The following is a 13567-nucleotide window of genomic DNA, read 5'->3' as shown; positions in this document are numbered from 1 at the left end:
TAGATGCTTGACAACTGCAAATGACCAAAATAACTGCAGCCTGCAAAAAGTAAGAAAAAAAAGAAATACAAAAGAGAAAGCCACAAACAAAAAGACACTGAGAGGCTAGAGAGAACAAGCAAGCGACTCTAAGACAGTAGAGATGAGACGGGAAAGGGAGAGGCAGATACTGGAAACATAAAAGCAAAAGCACATAGGAAGAGGGTGGAGAGAGCAGACAGCAGCCATTGGACGAAGGGAGATAAATCCCCATGGCCAGATGGTGCTTGCACATTCACAGATTAGCAGCCCAGCTAAAGTCTGAAACACATACAAACACACACACAGAAAGTTACCTTTAAAGGAACAAGTAAAGGCTGTCAGGTTCTCCAAATGGCACTGGTGTACAAAATAGCATTAGCAAATAAGACTTTGCACGTGAAAGATCGTGTGGTGCGTCTAGCAGTCGCTTGCAATCACTACAGGCAACAGGAAATTGGGTGTGAATAAAATCATGCTGACACAGCAGGGTGCAAAAGCTGTTCTTGACCTCTCTATCTTACACTTGAATTGTGTGTCAACGCACCACTTTCCTCAGACCATCCGTGTGTCTCCTGTAACCCTCTCAGGGCCATCTGTCATCTTGGGATGAGTCTGTTTGTGCATGCATATGTAAGCGCATGCTCATGTAGCCGATTCTAGGTGTGCCATTTCCTGCTTGAATTGCTCATGGACGTTCATGAATTTATTATTAAAATAATTAAGCTTAGCTAGTCCTCATATTTCCTCTAAAACAACCAAAGAAACAACCCCAGTGTGCTCAGCACGAGCTGATCACTTTGGTCCACAAAAAAGATTGACAATTTTTTAACCAAATGGCCATTTCACTTTGATTCAAGTAGTTTGATTCCTGGCTCGAAGACCTTTCCCAACCCCAACCCCTCTCTCTCTCTCTCTCTCTCTCTCTCTCCTACTTTGTTTCCTGTCTACACTAGACTATACTATCACAAAGGCAAAACATGCCAAGAATTAGAAGTAGGGTCTGGCAGAGGTCGGGTCTTTTGAAGACATGTCAAAAGGCCTTGAAGCTCAGTCGAGTCCAGGCCAAGGTTGAGAAGGTTGAGTCAGAGTCAAGACCGAGACCAGAAGAAGGTTGAGTCAAGACTTGGCCTAAAGGGGTCTGAATGATTCAGGCTTTGTAAATATTCCTTTGGGGTGAATGAAGCTTGATTTTCCGTGAACCTATGTATTGTGCACATACACTATATAGAACAAAGTGGCTCATACGCAGGACCATAAAATATATCCATGGGGTTGTAGCACCCTGAATTGGTCTCAAGATTGGGTCAAGACAGGTTCAACAGCTCCCGAATCCACGAAAAGACCAATACCATGAAAATATTGTCTTTGATTGTACTCAAGTCCAGTGCTGAGCACTACAACTCTACTTTGCAAGGACTATCATCTGACTCTGATTTTGGTGTTGCTTGCCAAACTACACCCCCTTGGCTATGGCTGCTAACTCAAATGAGTAAAGGCTAATTCACACTCAACCAAAAAAAAAGCCAACAGACACATTTGTTGTGTTTTGTCAGATCAGTGTGTTACCCCGTCGCCGTCTGTTGCCATTGGTCTACGCTTGTTTTTGCTGGCTGAAGATGTTGAAATGTTATTTATCCAGTCGTAAAATTCCTGCAAACCGACATACTGTAATTTGGTGATTGTTGCCATTAACAAGTATCTCGCCGGTGCGCTGTGAATTAGCCTTAATTAGTACGAGAATAAAACACTCTGAGAAAATGGTGTAGCTGCAGGATTGGTCAGTAAACAGTGTTACGTTTTTTTTTTTAAAGAGTTTAGCAAAAGATCAAGTATTAATCTGTGACATATGAAGGTATTTTAACATTACACAAAATATCACAGCCTTTTCAGAATAAAGGTAATTAAGGGAATCAAAAGTGGGACAGCTTCGTATCCCCGAGGCTTAAGGGTCTAGTCCCCGGGCTACTCCTGTCTATTGCTGTCACATCAAACTCTGATATCACCAGCAGGCCCACCCCAGAAATAAAAAGAGGGAGATGAAAAAGAGAGAGATGGTACACATCAAACAACATGTCACAGCTGCCGAGCAGAGACAACAGGATTAAACTGTCCCGTTTTTTTATCTCCATTGTCTACATTTCTCCCTGTCCACCATTTCCTAACAAGGCACGGCATGATAAAGCTACATGATAAATCCTATCTCCTACATTTACACTTGCTCATTTGGCCGGTACCTTTATTTGAGGTCAATAGCAGCACACTGAACATATACATTTTATCAGCATGTAACTTCTTAATAAGTTTTGTCTTAACCACAAGAGACAATCAATGCTTTAGATGAGAAATTGATGTCTGTTTCAAAAGCGGTAGCCACAAAAATATCACTAGTTCAAACTGCATTCAAATATAACTTTTTTTTACAGTGTTTTGATTTAATTTGGGCTCCAAGTAGCTCCATGCTACACTTGTAGGGCCCCCTCATAAACAACATGGATGAAACAGTTGTGAATAAGATATAACGTGTCCCATAACGCCTGGCTTTGATGTCAACAGCATGAGCTTTATCATCAAACAGGGGCGAATGTTGGCCAGATTTGTGCTAATGCCGTTTGATGTTTGCTACTTTAGAGCATTAGCATCATTAACACAGGTTCTGTGAACCCACGCTAGTCTCTTTAGCTTCTCGTTTAACACAGTTTAGATCGCCCGATGAAATGACAGAATATTTAAAACTTCCATGTGAAGAGTGAGACAAACCTCTCGATTTAATTTGAGGAGTTGCTGGAAAACCAACAATACTTGGTGCTGCACAACAGGAAGTGAGAGCTCTCGTGGAGATATTAGCATTATCGGTACTTTACAGCACAACTTTAACACAATTCATTTCCACACGTTTCCTTGAATGTGGAAAACAGCCAACTGTGAATTGCTAGCGAGTGCAAGATCCTGAGAGATATATATATATATATATATATATATATATATTTTTATTTTTTTTTTTTTTTTTTCAACAAAACAGTCTAAAAAGGAGCTAGGCACTAGGCTGCATGAGCCTGACCTCTGTAAAGTATTGAGTCAGATATAAAAGCCTACACATAGGCATTGTAGCAATGTCTCCCATCACATTAGGTCAAGTGTTCGCATTTCATTTAGTTTAGGAGTTCACTGTGGAGTGTTTAAGCCTTTTATGTTGTGTGCACGTATAGGTTTTCACCCATTCTATTAGATCAGCCAGATTAAATGCATAGAGAGAAATGTCACTGGTATTGGCTCCAGCTACTATGCAAGTTTAATCCTGAATGCAAGTTTGTACACAAACTCCACAGATTTCACAGAGAACGTGACCTACACATAGTTGTAAAACATTCAATCGTTTATCCACATTGTTCCTATTAGGGAACCCGTCAGTAATCAATATTATTGCTTAAACATTTACCAGGGCTCCCACTGATCGGGAAATTTGAAGTTTGCCCCCTTGCCGGGAAGGAGACAAATGTGCCCAGACATCTCCCATGTACTAATAACTCTGTCCGCCCGCTAGCGTAACAATATATTAAACGCACACATTTTAAAGCACGCGCACACACCCGTTCCTTCAGTTGATCAACTATGACAGGCCTCTTTTCCCAAGACAATGCATGTGTGTGGTGAATTATACTGTGCTGTTTACTGCATGCATTGACTTGAATTGCTTTGCAAGAGCAGCGCGTCTATGAATTGCATGAATAGGTTGATTTTACAATCTGGAAAGTCATTATCTGGGTCATTAACATACTAACATTTGGAGCACAACAGAGAAGCCTAACCAATGAGGAGCGTTTTGTATAACCAAAAAAAGCTACTATGAACTTAATGATGCTAAAAACGAATGCATTTCAGCAAGAGCTGCCTTTACAAGCGGACCCATGAAGAGCTTCTTTGACTTGTTTCAATTAATATAGGTGTTTGGTATACTACTCGAAGGTAGGCTGAAACTGCAGACATTTTCTGTGCTGATTTTGAGGAGAAAATCAGTCAGATTCTGCAGGATTCCTTGTTTAAATGTGGTAAAATGTGTTAAGCATCTAGCTGTCATCTGTAAGCCTGAAAAATGAGCTAAAATATTAATAAACAAACATGCAAAAGGCAGAGAACGTGTAAAACAAATCCGTGGAGCATTTTTTTGATTCTGTGTGGGCCTGGTTAGCAGTTAGCGATGTGCTAAGACTGACTCTCACATTCATCCACGGACCAAATCACAAGATCAACAGATATTTGTAACTTGTTATCAGTTAAAAAGTAATTAGGGTACTCAAATAAGTTAACAAGAACAACTCAAATTTCTGTATAATGGGAAAATGTTAAGTTGAAAAATACAAACTCAATGTGCTAATGGAAATGCTGCTGGAAATTCCCAATTGTAAAGTAATGTTGCTTGTATTTTATTTTGACTTCATTTAAAATTAAACTCTAGTATAGACCGACAGATTGTGTTTATCTATTAAAAAACAAAGATCATGTTAAAGAGAGATGCAAAATATGATGTTAAACATTGGGGTCTCAATCAACTCCAAGGACAGATTACTGTAAAAAGCTTTAAAATGATCACGAGTGTCCACTTTGCTGATGGAATCACTATTTTAGCTTCTGGCTAGAGATATAACTTAGCATAATGCTACGGCACGCAGCTTATCGTGATTAATTAATAATTGGCGCTATATATAATTCCTCAGAGGTATGGCTGGGCTGCTTAGAAAGTATTGGGGAGAAATGTTGAAAGTCTACCCAAGGCATTCGGTACACTAGGCAGAACAGAAAGTAAGCAGCGCTAAGCCATTCGCTAACATTTCCAGTGAGACGTGGAAACATTTTTCTGAATATTCTCTGAATGTTTTTGGTTGCATATGAACATAAAAGAATCTTCTATGTTATCAGTTAGCAAACATTAGTAACATTACTTTTTCTGAACATTCTGTAGTATCATTTAAAAACGTAAGGCGTTCTTTATAATGTGTTTCGAACACTATTAAAGATGAGATAACGTCATTCTATCAAGGTTACTGGAAGAACGTTTGTTCATAAAATTCTGAGGACATTTCATAACAAGCTATTTAAGCTACCAACAACAACAAAACCATAAAACTGCTAACTATCTACGACAAAAATCAGAGGATGTTGTTTTGTCTTGCCGGGGGTTACGCAATCATTGTTTCGAATGCAGAGGAATCTCATTGGTCCAATTAAACGGCAAGTGACATCACGCTTGTGGGCAGGGCCTCGTCTTCATAATTCCCAAGGCCATTACTATTCAAAAGTGGTGCAATTTGGCCACTATATGTGTTCTGATTGGCATTAGGACTAGATAGCTGTAACTAGTTATTCTACACCATGCGCCTAAATGACTGGATTGGATAATGCTAGTGTCTGATAAAAATGTGTGTTAGCACGTTCTATCCCAAAGGGGCTGGTGGCCTCTGACTCCGTTGACCACAAAATGTGTGTTGAACTCAACAACACGCTAAAAAAAGCCTGAACTCCATATGAACCGCAGCGCACTTGGCGAATATGCTGGAAGCAGAATTATAAAAAAACCGTATCTTTTAGCAGTGGGAATTCACGTCGATGGTGCGCGGGAAGTCAACGTGGGCACATGTGAACACTCACGGAGCATTACGGCGGGAGGAAAATGAAGCAAGCACCCCACCGCTGCCAAACATGAGCGGCACATTAGCACACGCAAGGTAAGAGACTTAAAAACAGTCATAGCTCAGCTCCATTAGCATGAGCACGGCTGGGAATTGGGTCAAAGTAATTGCCCATCAGTGGAAATGTGAGAAGGGGAAAAGGGACAGAGAAAACGAGATTTTTTTCAAATGTAGGAAATGTGAGAACGAGAGGGGGGTGGGACAGGAAACATCAACCTGACAAAGAGAAGATGGCACATATGAGATAAGAGTCCGCGGGAGGATTCCAAGAGGTAAAAAAAAGAGCACAGTCTAAATAAAGATGAGGCATGTACTCCGCTCGTTCATAATTTAAGATAATTTGAAGTCTTAGTGGCTGACGCTGGCTTTTCTGTATGTTTCTATTTATTCCATGTTGCTAAGCCTGCTACTCAAGATCTAAACTCAGCCGCCCACAGTCTGTTCACTGATCACCGAGCATATTGTTTACAAAGATGAGCTTTGTCAAACTGGCAAGCTCTAATCTGGTTGGTCGGTCTGATTTTTTACCTAGCGTTTTATCATTCTATGTATACATCCATGCATTCACGATTCAATGTATTACACCTAGAAAACTATCTACTACAGTATATCTACTATATCTAATGTATACACTGTCCATTGTTTTGTTATGATTTAATCCTTCTAGATATCCATGCAATTACAAATCTTTTTAACATTCTACAACATATATCCATCCCATCCAATCTATCGCTTTGACATCATACGGTGTATATGCATCCCATATCATTTACCATTATATTAAATGTATATATATATTTAAACATTTATCTTTGATGGGCTTTAAATATTGACTACTGCATGCATATACATTAACTAAACTATTAATTAACACATCCTTCCCTTGAGAAAGCAATACATTCTGGCACTCCATGTAATGAAATTTTAAATTGCATCAAGCATTATTTGTGCTTGGTAATGATTATTGTAAAGTAAACCGCTAAAATCCATTTGGCCCCAAAGAGGGAATGGAAACGCAGTTTTATGTCGCCACTAAGAGCTGTTTGACTCCAGCCTCCAGCCGTGTGACCTCACACACACACACACACACACACACACACACACACAAAGAGAGAGGCCAGGCAGACACACACATACAATCGTCAGCTCTAGTGAACATGCCGTACACTGCCACCATTAACAAAGTCATTGAGGGCTAATCAATAGGCAGTGAGGCTTTTCAGAAGACAAAAGTGTTTCGTTCCAAAAGCTGACTTCAGCTTTCTATTTCGGGCTTAGGGAAAAGGGCAGCCTGGCGATTTTTAGTAGAGAAAAAATAAATCTGTGCACTAGCCATCAGCACTTTCAGGATGCTCTAGTGAGACTGATATGCTCGTGAGAACAGGTTTTTATAGATAACAGATCCAATCCAATCAATGGGTCATTAAAATGAAGCCACGTCTACATTTTTGTTTAGCTAGGATCTCTTAAAAGAGCATCTCCAAAAATGCTAAATATCCAAGCCGCACTCAGATCCGTAACACAGTACAAATAGCGGTGAAATATCCCAATCCCTCATGCTAATCTACATTTGCTCGGGCGGCGGACATGTGATTCACCTCCTCGGCAGTGACTTGCTTACTAAACCGTGCTAATTTCTGACTGTGACAACAGGGTTGTTATGGTAATGCTGGAATCCCTGTGCCAGAGTTCCGCAGGCCGGCTTCTGTTTCACAGCGGTCGCCATGACAACAGCGGAACTCTCAGACAGAATCCCACAATGCTTAGGGCCCTTGTGCCGGCCTCGTCTACAAGAGGGATGAGGAACATCCTTATGGGAGAGAGACACTTTCGATCGCAAACACAAAACCTGCGCTCGGTTCCGCAAACAAGAACGTTTCAAGGACGCCGGAAAAGATTCACAGTAGCTAAAACAAGGTGTGTGAAAAACAGCCAACTGCAGGCGTCTTCTTCCCAGGTGACTCACACCAATTGGTGCAGACCTTCCCATCAATGGGAAGAATTGTTTATGAGGTCTGACTAGAGGGATGCATGGAGAAAAGGCACCTGGAATTGACTTCTAATCAGGGAAATACTGATGCAAGGTAAATCTGAGAGCGAGCGAGCGACTGAGAGAGAGCTAATCAAGTTTGTTCAGATAGTAAAACCGGGGCTCTTATTACGAGAGCGCCGGAACGTTTCGCTAATGACCTGCCGGCTGCTCAGTCGAGTTCATTCAGGAGCGCCGGCTTCGGCCCGAGGAAAAGGTAAATAGGAGGATTCCGTCGCGCCACTTTCACGCCGATTATGTCGCTATTGACATAAGAGCTGGGATTTCGAACGAGAGGACGTGTCTGAAGGAGTATCTGACTGAGGATTTGCTGAATGCGTCTTGGGTGTTAGAAAAGCGTGGTAAACCTATTTGCTGGCAGAGCGTCTCAGGTAGCTAGCCGTGTGCGTGGAACAATGGATCTGTGTTCAGCACCTTGGACAGCGTCTCCTGTAAACCACTTCCCTGTTGCTTCCTTATCAGATCGTTTCATTAGTTCAGAGCATTTAGGACTAATGATTCAAATGCAATTAAAAGACGTTCTATCCTCTGCAGGAGGATGTAGCTGAGATGCTATCGTTTGTGCTACAGTGAGGTTTAATATACGTCAAAATCCTAGTTCCAGCTTTTAATCTAGACTGCAAACAATACTCAGAGTGAGATATATATTCAGTGAAATGCAACATTGATTACTGATGAATAAGCATGCATATGATGTATTTATTTTAATACACATTAATACAGAGTGCGTACGTTTGTTTAGTTTTTTAAGAATCAATCAAAAGTACAGAAAAAAAACCAAAAAAACAATTTAAATAAACTTGTCTATATTTACTTCTTAAAAAATATAATTTAGAACATGTTTTTGTGAAAAAAGCAGAAATTTTAGCCACTTTATATATGTGATACATCATTATATAAATATAAAGATAAATAATACTCATTACGTCTTCATATACGATGAAAACAATGTTTACTTGTCTCCAAATTGTAATGAAAAACTGTAAAAAGAACACAAAATCAGCATAAAGTATTCATACGACTCACACGCTGTATTACAAATCTTAATATAATATGTAATAAAATTCATAAAGCCGATTAATTGAATGCATCCTTGCTGAATAAAAGCATAATTTTCTTTAAACTTTACCCCAAACGTTTTAACAGGAGTGTATAGGTATAGAAAACGTAATTATATATAGCATCTATTCTAACTATGTAATGAAAAATAAAAGCAGAAAATAATGAGAATGCACTAAGAAAAAGCAAAAGCATTAATCATATCCACGGAAAGCCATTAGGCCCAGGCAAGCTGCACTAAGGCCACGGGCTGACCATAAGACTTCATTAAGAATGAAGCTTTTAAACGGCCGATCGAAAACAAAATAAGAGTAACGATCAGGAGCTGACAGTTTTGTATATAATTGACATTCATTGCCTCCAGCAAACATTCAGCGGGGTGCTCGTAGAGGAAGTTGGTGCGGGGCTCAGGATGACAGGTCTTGCGTGCCAGTTCCACTCCCCCTGCAAGCTTCCTACCCGAATGTTCACGTCTGCTTGCATTGCATCAGCGACACTTGTGACTGAACATGTGAACGAGCCCCCTCTGGTTAGGGATGGCTGTAAACAGTTCGGTGGAGGTATCGACTGCTGACGCCTCCTGTGTGTTCAGCCTTGTTATTCCCTTCTCTGTCTCTTCTCCCTCCCCGCGCTCCGCTCTCGCTCATATTCGGAGACGCTCCAGGGGTGAAAAGCTTCCGGAAGTTTCACGAGAGACGCGTGTTACGTGCCAGAATGATTCGTGTAATATCCTGAACAAAACTCAAATTCAGGAGGCGCGATTATGCTAATAAACTCTCGCAGGAGTCAGATTTGGGGGTTCGGCTAGCAAACGTGGCTAATAGCTAGCTGCAGACAAAACACATTACACCTTATCATTTCTGACTAGAGGTTTATCAACATAAACATACAAATGGTAGCGACAGCAAACAAAACTAGAACGAACACCTAAATTTGGAGCTGGTTTTTGCTAAATGAAAAAATAGCATGTTGCTACGCTAGCCACTTAACACCTGCTAGTTAAACTTTAATGTAAGTTCATGCAATTTTATCAACTATTTTACAATCTGCTAGATGAAAACTATAAACCTTGACGCTATCGCTAACAACTACAGTCTGAAAGGTGACAGGTCATTTGTTACAAATCCCCCAGGCTAATTTTTAGTTTCTAGTTTACAATTTACTGTGTTTTAGCATGTTGCTATGCATTCGCTAGCCACCAAACACCTGCTAACCCTTAAGACTTAATCCTCCGCTCTCAGTTCCACGTCCGGCTGTTTTTTATCTCCAGTTTGCTTTGATTTGCGTTCTGAAATGCGACAGACTCGCGAGTAAACAAACTTTCTGAATAAAAGTTTGTTGAGATGACAGTAGGAATACTGAGATAATTTGCATGATGCTAATGATCTCTCCAGAAGTCATTTGGATACTGTTTAATAAGTTAATGTGTTTTAGCATGTCGTTATGCATTTGCTAGCCATCTAACCTCTGTATCTAACCTATCTTGTCCATTTATCATCCGCCAGGTTCCGATTTAAAACACTCGAGCACACCACAGCAAGCCTTAGCAAGCGTCGCTAATGACTAACCGCAGGCTGAAATGTGACAGTCTCGCAAACAAACAAACTTTCCACCACCTCCTTTCTGAATAAAAGTTCTCACACAACACCTCCATCAACGTTTCCCAAATCCCAAGCCCTCTTTTCCTGTCAGAGGCGAGCGCGGCGGCTCATAACCGCTCTTAATGATCTCCTGAGCAACAATGGACAGCCTCCTTCTCACCCCGTCTCTTTGACAGCCCGCGATCACATCCTTCTATAATATTCTAATTGAGCGCTGCCTCTTCATTAAGCTAAGGTGAATATGCAGTGGCGAACATCCAAAGCCTCCCCGACCCAGCATGAGGCCGTCCGTCCGACACAGATTCAATGAGGGGACATAACAGTTTCCCCATCTGCCTGTTAACTCCTTCCTTTAAGTCACAGATGACAAACATCTCTCAGAAGGGACTGGAAGAGTGCTATTAGCACTATCGCGTCTATCAGCGCGTGCTAAGTGCTAGTGTTTTAAACTCTTGACTGAACTTCCGAACTCTGATTTTAGATATCTGGAAAGCAGGAAGTCTGAAATGGCAGAATACGCGCTGTGTTGCTAATGGTAATTGCATTTTGGTAGTCACTTTTGCTTAAACTTATTTACGTCTCATTCTAAACGGCGAAAGTAATTTTAATTCCTCCACACCACTAGGTGTCAGTGTGAGTCCAAGGCGATGGCCAGCGCAAAGTAACTGCAAATTAAACAAAACGTTCTGCGTCACATGATACATACATTCAACCCATTTAACCACTTTAAATGAGCTTTTTGGTGATATTGGTTTAAAACAAATGTTAGCGCTGCCATTTTGTTCCTTCCTATGCATTCTATTGCTTCTTTTTTTAAACATGAAACAACCGAGTGCTATATGGCTGGATTCAGAAAAATCTACATAAATACATCCAATGCGTCGTGAGAGCTGCCGTTCGCCGACGCCCCGAGGATATAGCATTACGCAACGCCGGATCAAAATTGGATGTAATTGTGCACATCAGTACATTATACATCACCTCCAGGCCTCACGAGGAAATCTGGCACTTTAACCATAAAATTGGGCTTTCTGGCCTCTTACGGGAGATTTCCATCTTATTATCTCCATTATATCAACAATGTCACCTATGACTTATGTAGAGGAAGCGGTACCGAATACAGCAGTTACTGAAATAAAGCCATACTTTGGTAGCCTTCTTCTCATAATCAAAACAAGAGGTGGAAGTTGTTCCATGTATCCCTTACAACCTCTAAATCTTCTGTTTCGATACCGACGCTAGCTGTTTTACTCCACAAATGTAGCGTCAAACGTGTGTAGCAGCTCGTTAACGGATCCTTGGCAGTGAATGGGTGCCGTCGGAGTGACCTGATGAAAGAATTACAGTAATCCACGTGACTATTAATGCCTCGTGAAGCGACAGCTGTGTGTTTAAAGAAACAAGGCTTGATCTGTGCGTATTTCTCTCCTGATTCAGATGAGTTTTTGGCTAGAGGAAACGATATAGCGGCGAGAAGTTAAAAACATCTCCAGGACGGCTGTTTCTTACAAACATGCAGCTTTTCCCTTCACTGGTGGACTGGAGTCATGTGGCTTATTCGCGATATTGATGTTTTAATCAACTCTTATTCTGACGGCACCCATTCACTGCAGAGCATCCAAATGATTGAATTTCTCCAAATCGGATTGGACGCCCTAAAGATGAACACATTTTTGCATGAGCTTTCCTATTGTCCATTCCTTTAATACAATATCTTCAAAAACAAGCTGACGCTAAACCTCCACGATCTCTACAGTGGAGAAAAACGGCCTTCATTGATGTGGACTGTGCGGTGCATTAGCAGGCTGCGGGGTTAGCGTCACATTCAACATGCCCGTTGCATCACAAAGAGCCATTCACACAGAGCCGGCGTGAATAGATGTTTTTCAATGGCGTGCCAGAACCTCGGGGGGGTCGGCCTTTTGGAGAACATCCACGAGTTTCCACCTCGCAGTGTGAACCTCCCATCCTCAGACAGACCGAAAGCTCGGCCGCTTCCTATAGGGGTTCAATCCAAAGCAGATGTGGGACGACGGGTCTGAGGTTCTGCGGCCTCCCCGGGGAGAAACGTAACGTTTTCACGCTTTGACAGCTTTGCTGTTGCTTGCAAACCAAACGCAGCCCCAAGAAGAAGGTTTTCATTTCTTCATCGTTTATATATGCATGCTTTGTTTCAGACACTTTGGACGAATTAAACTGTGAGAAATAAAACTAGATTTGAAGTGTGTTTTGGTCGAGTATGAGATCGTAATGTTTTAGTTTGATTTAAAATGCAGTTGTTGTTTTCGTAACGTACTTCTAGTTCTATTTAATTTGGTTTAAAGCAAATTCAGTCGGTCTAATTAATAGTTTTTACTTTTTTTAATAGCAATAGCCTTGTGCGCTAAGGATTCGTTGCTTTTGTGTGCGAAGTATGAAACTAAATTAAATGTTGAGCTTTTTAGAATTTTATAAAAACAAATATGATCATAGCTTGCTCATAAAACGTAAACTGGTCAATTAACTTAATGCAAAATTCTATATATTTTGCATTACGTTATTATGTATATGCAATGTGAAAAAAAAAAATATATATATATATATATATATATATTTTTTTTTTAATGCAATTCTCAAATATTTAACCAATATCAAATACCTAAACTAAATAAAAATAAAAAAACATAATAAATGCACAATTATTTATTTAAAAAGGCCAAGCAAATCAGTTTCTTTTAAATACAATCTCCATAATAACCATATTTTCAAAAATTGCAAGTGTTCTCTAACAGCTTATAAAAGTAGTGTTTACAGGCTCCTAAAACTTAGGGCCAACTTATTAAAAAAGTCAATTAAAAGCTATTATTTCTTCCTCCTTTCATTAAGCCCCTCTTGGACGCAGAAAAGTTGCGCTAATGAAAGGATCTCCCGCGTGCGAGCAATTAAAGCAACTAAGAAGGCTTCAGAGCACTAAGGTCTGGAGGAGGCTGCCATTTTGTATCGTACTCCCGCGGCCACCGGAAGTCGACCTCCAGGACCGAGTCCGGTCGCGCGACGACGCGTTTCGCTAATCTGCGTTAATCTGAGCGACGCGAGAGCGGGATCGCGCGCGACCGACCACAAACCCGCCCTGGCGCCGCACGCGGTGACTCATCCGGGCCTCACGAGACCGG

At 40.9% G+C, this 13567-nt stretch overlaps 1 protein-coding gene across 10 annotated transcripts in view; it reads right to left on the bottom strand.

Annotated features, from left to right (window-relative positions):
• dock3 (dedicator of cytokinesis 3) overlaps nucleotides 1–13567 on the bottom strand; it is a 149299-nt gene that overhangs the window by 134362 nt on the left and 1370 nt on the right. The gene's annotated exons all lie outside the window — the stretch shown is intronic.

This window comes from Puntigrus tetrazona, chromosome 22 (genome assembly GCF_018831695.1).
Source record: "Puntigrus tetrazona isolate hp1 chromosome 22, ASM1883169v1, whole genome shotgun sequence".
In the NCBI taxonomy this organism is placed as follows: Eukaryota; Metazoa; Chordata; class Actinopteri; order Cypriniformes; family Cyprinidae; genus Puntigrus; species Puntigrus tetrazona.
This window is presented reverse-complemented; position numbering and strand designations above follow the sequence as displayed.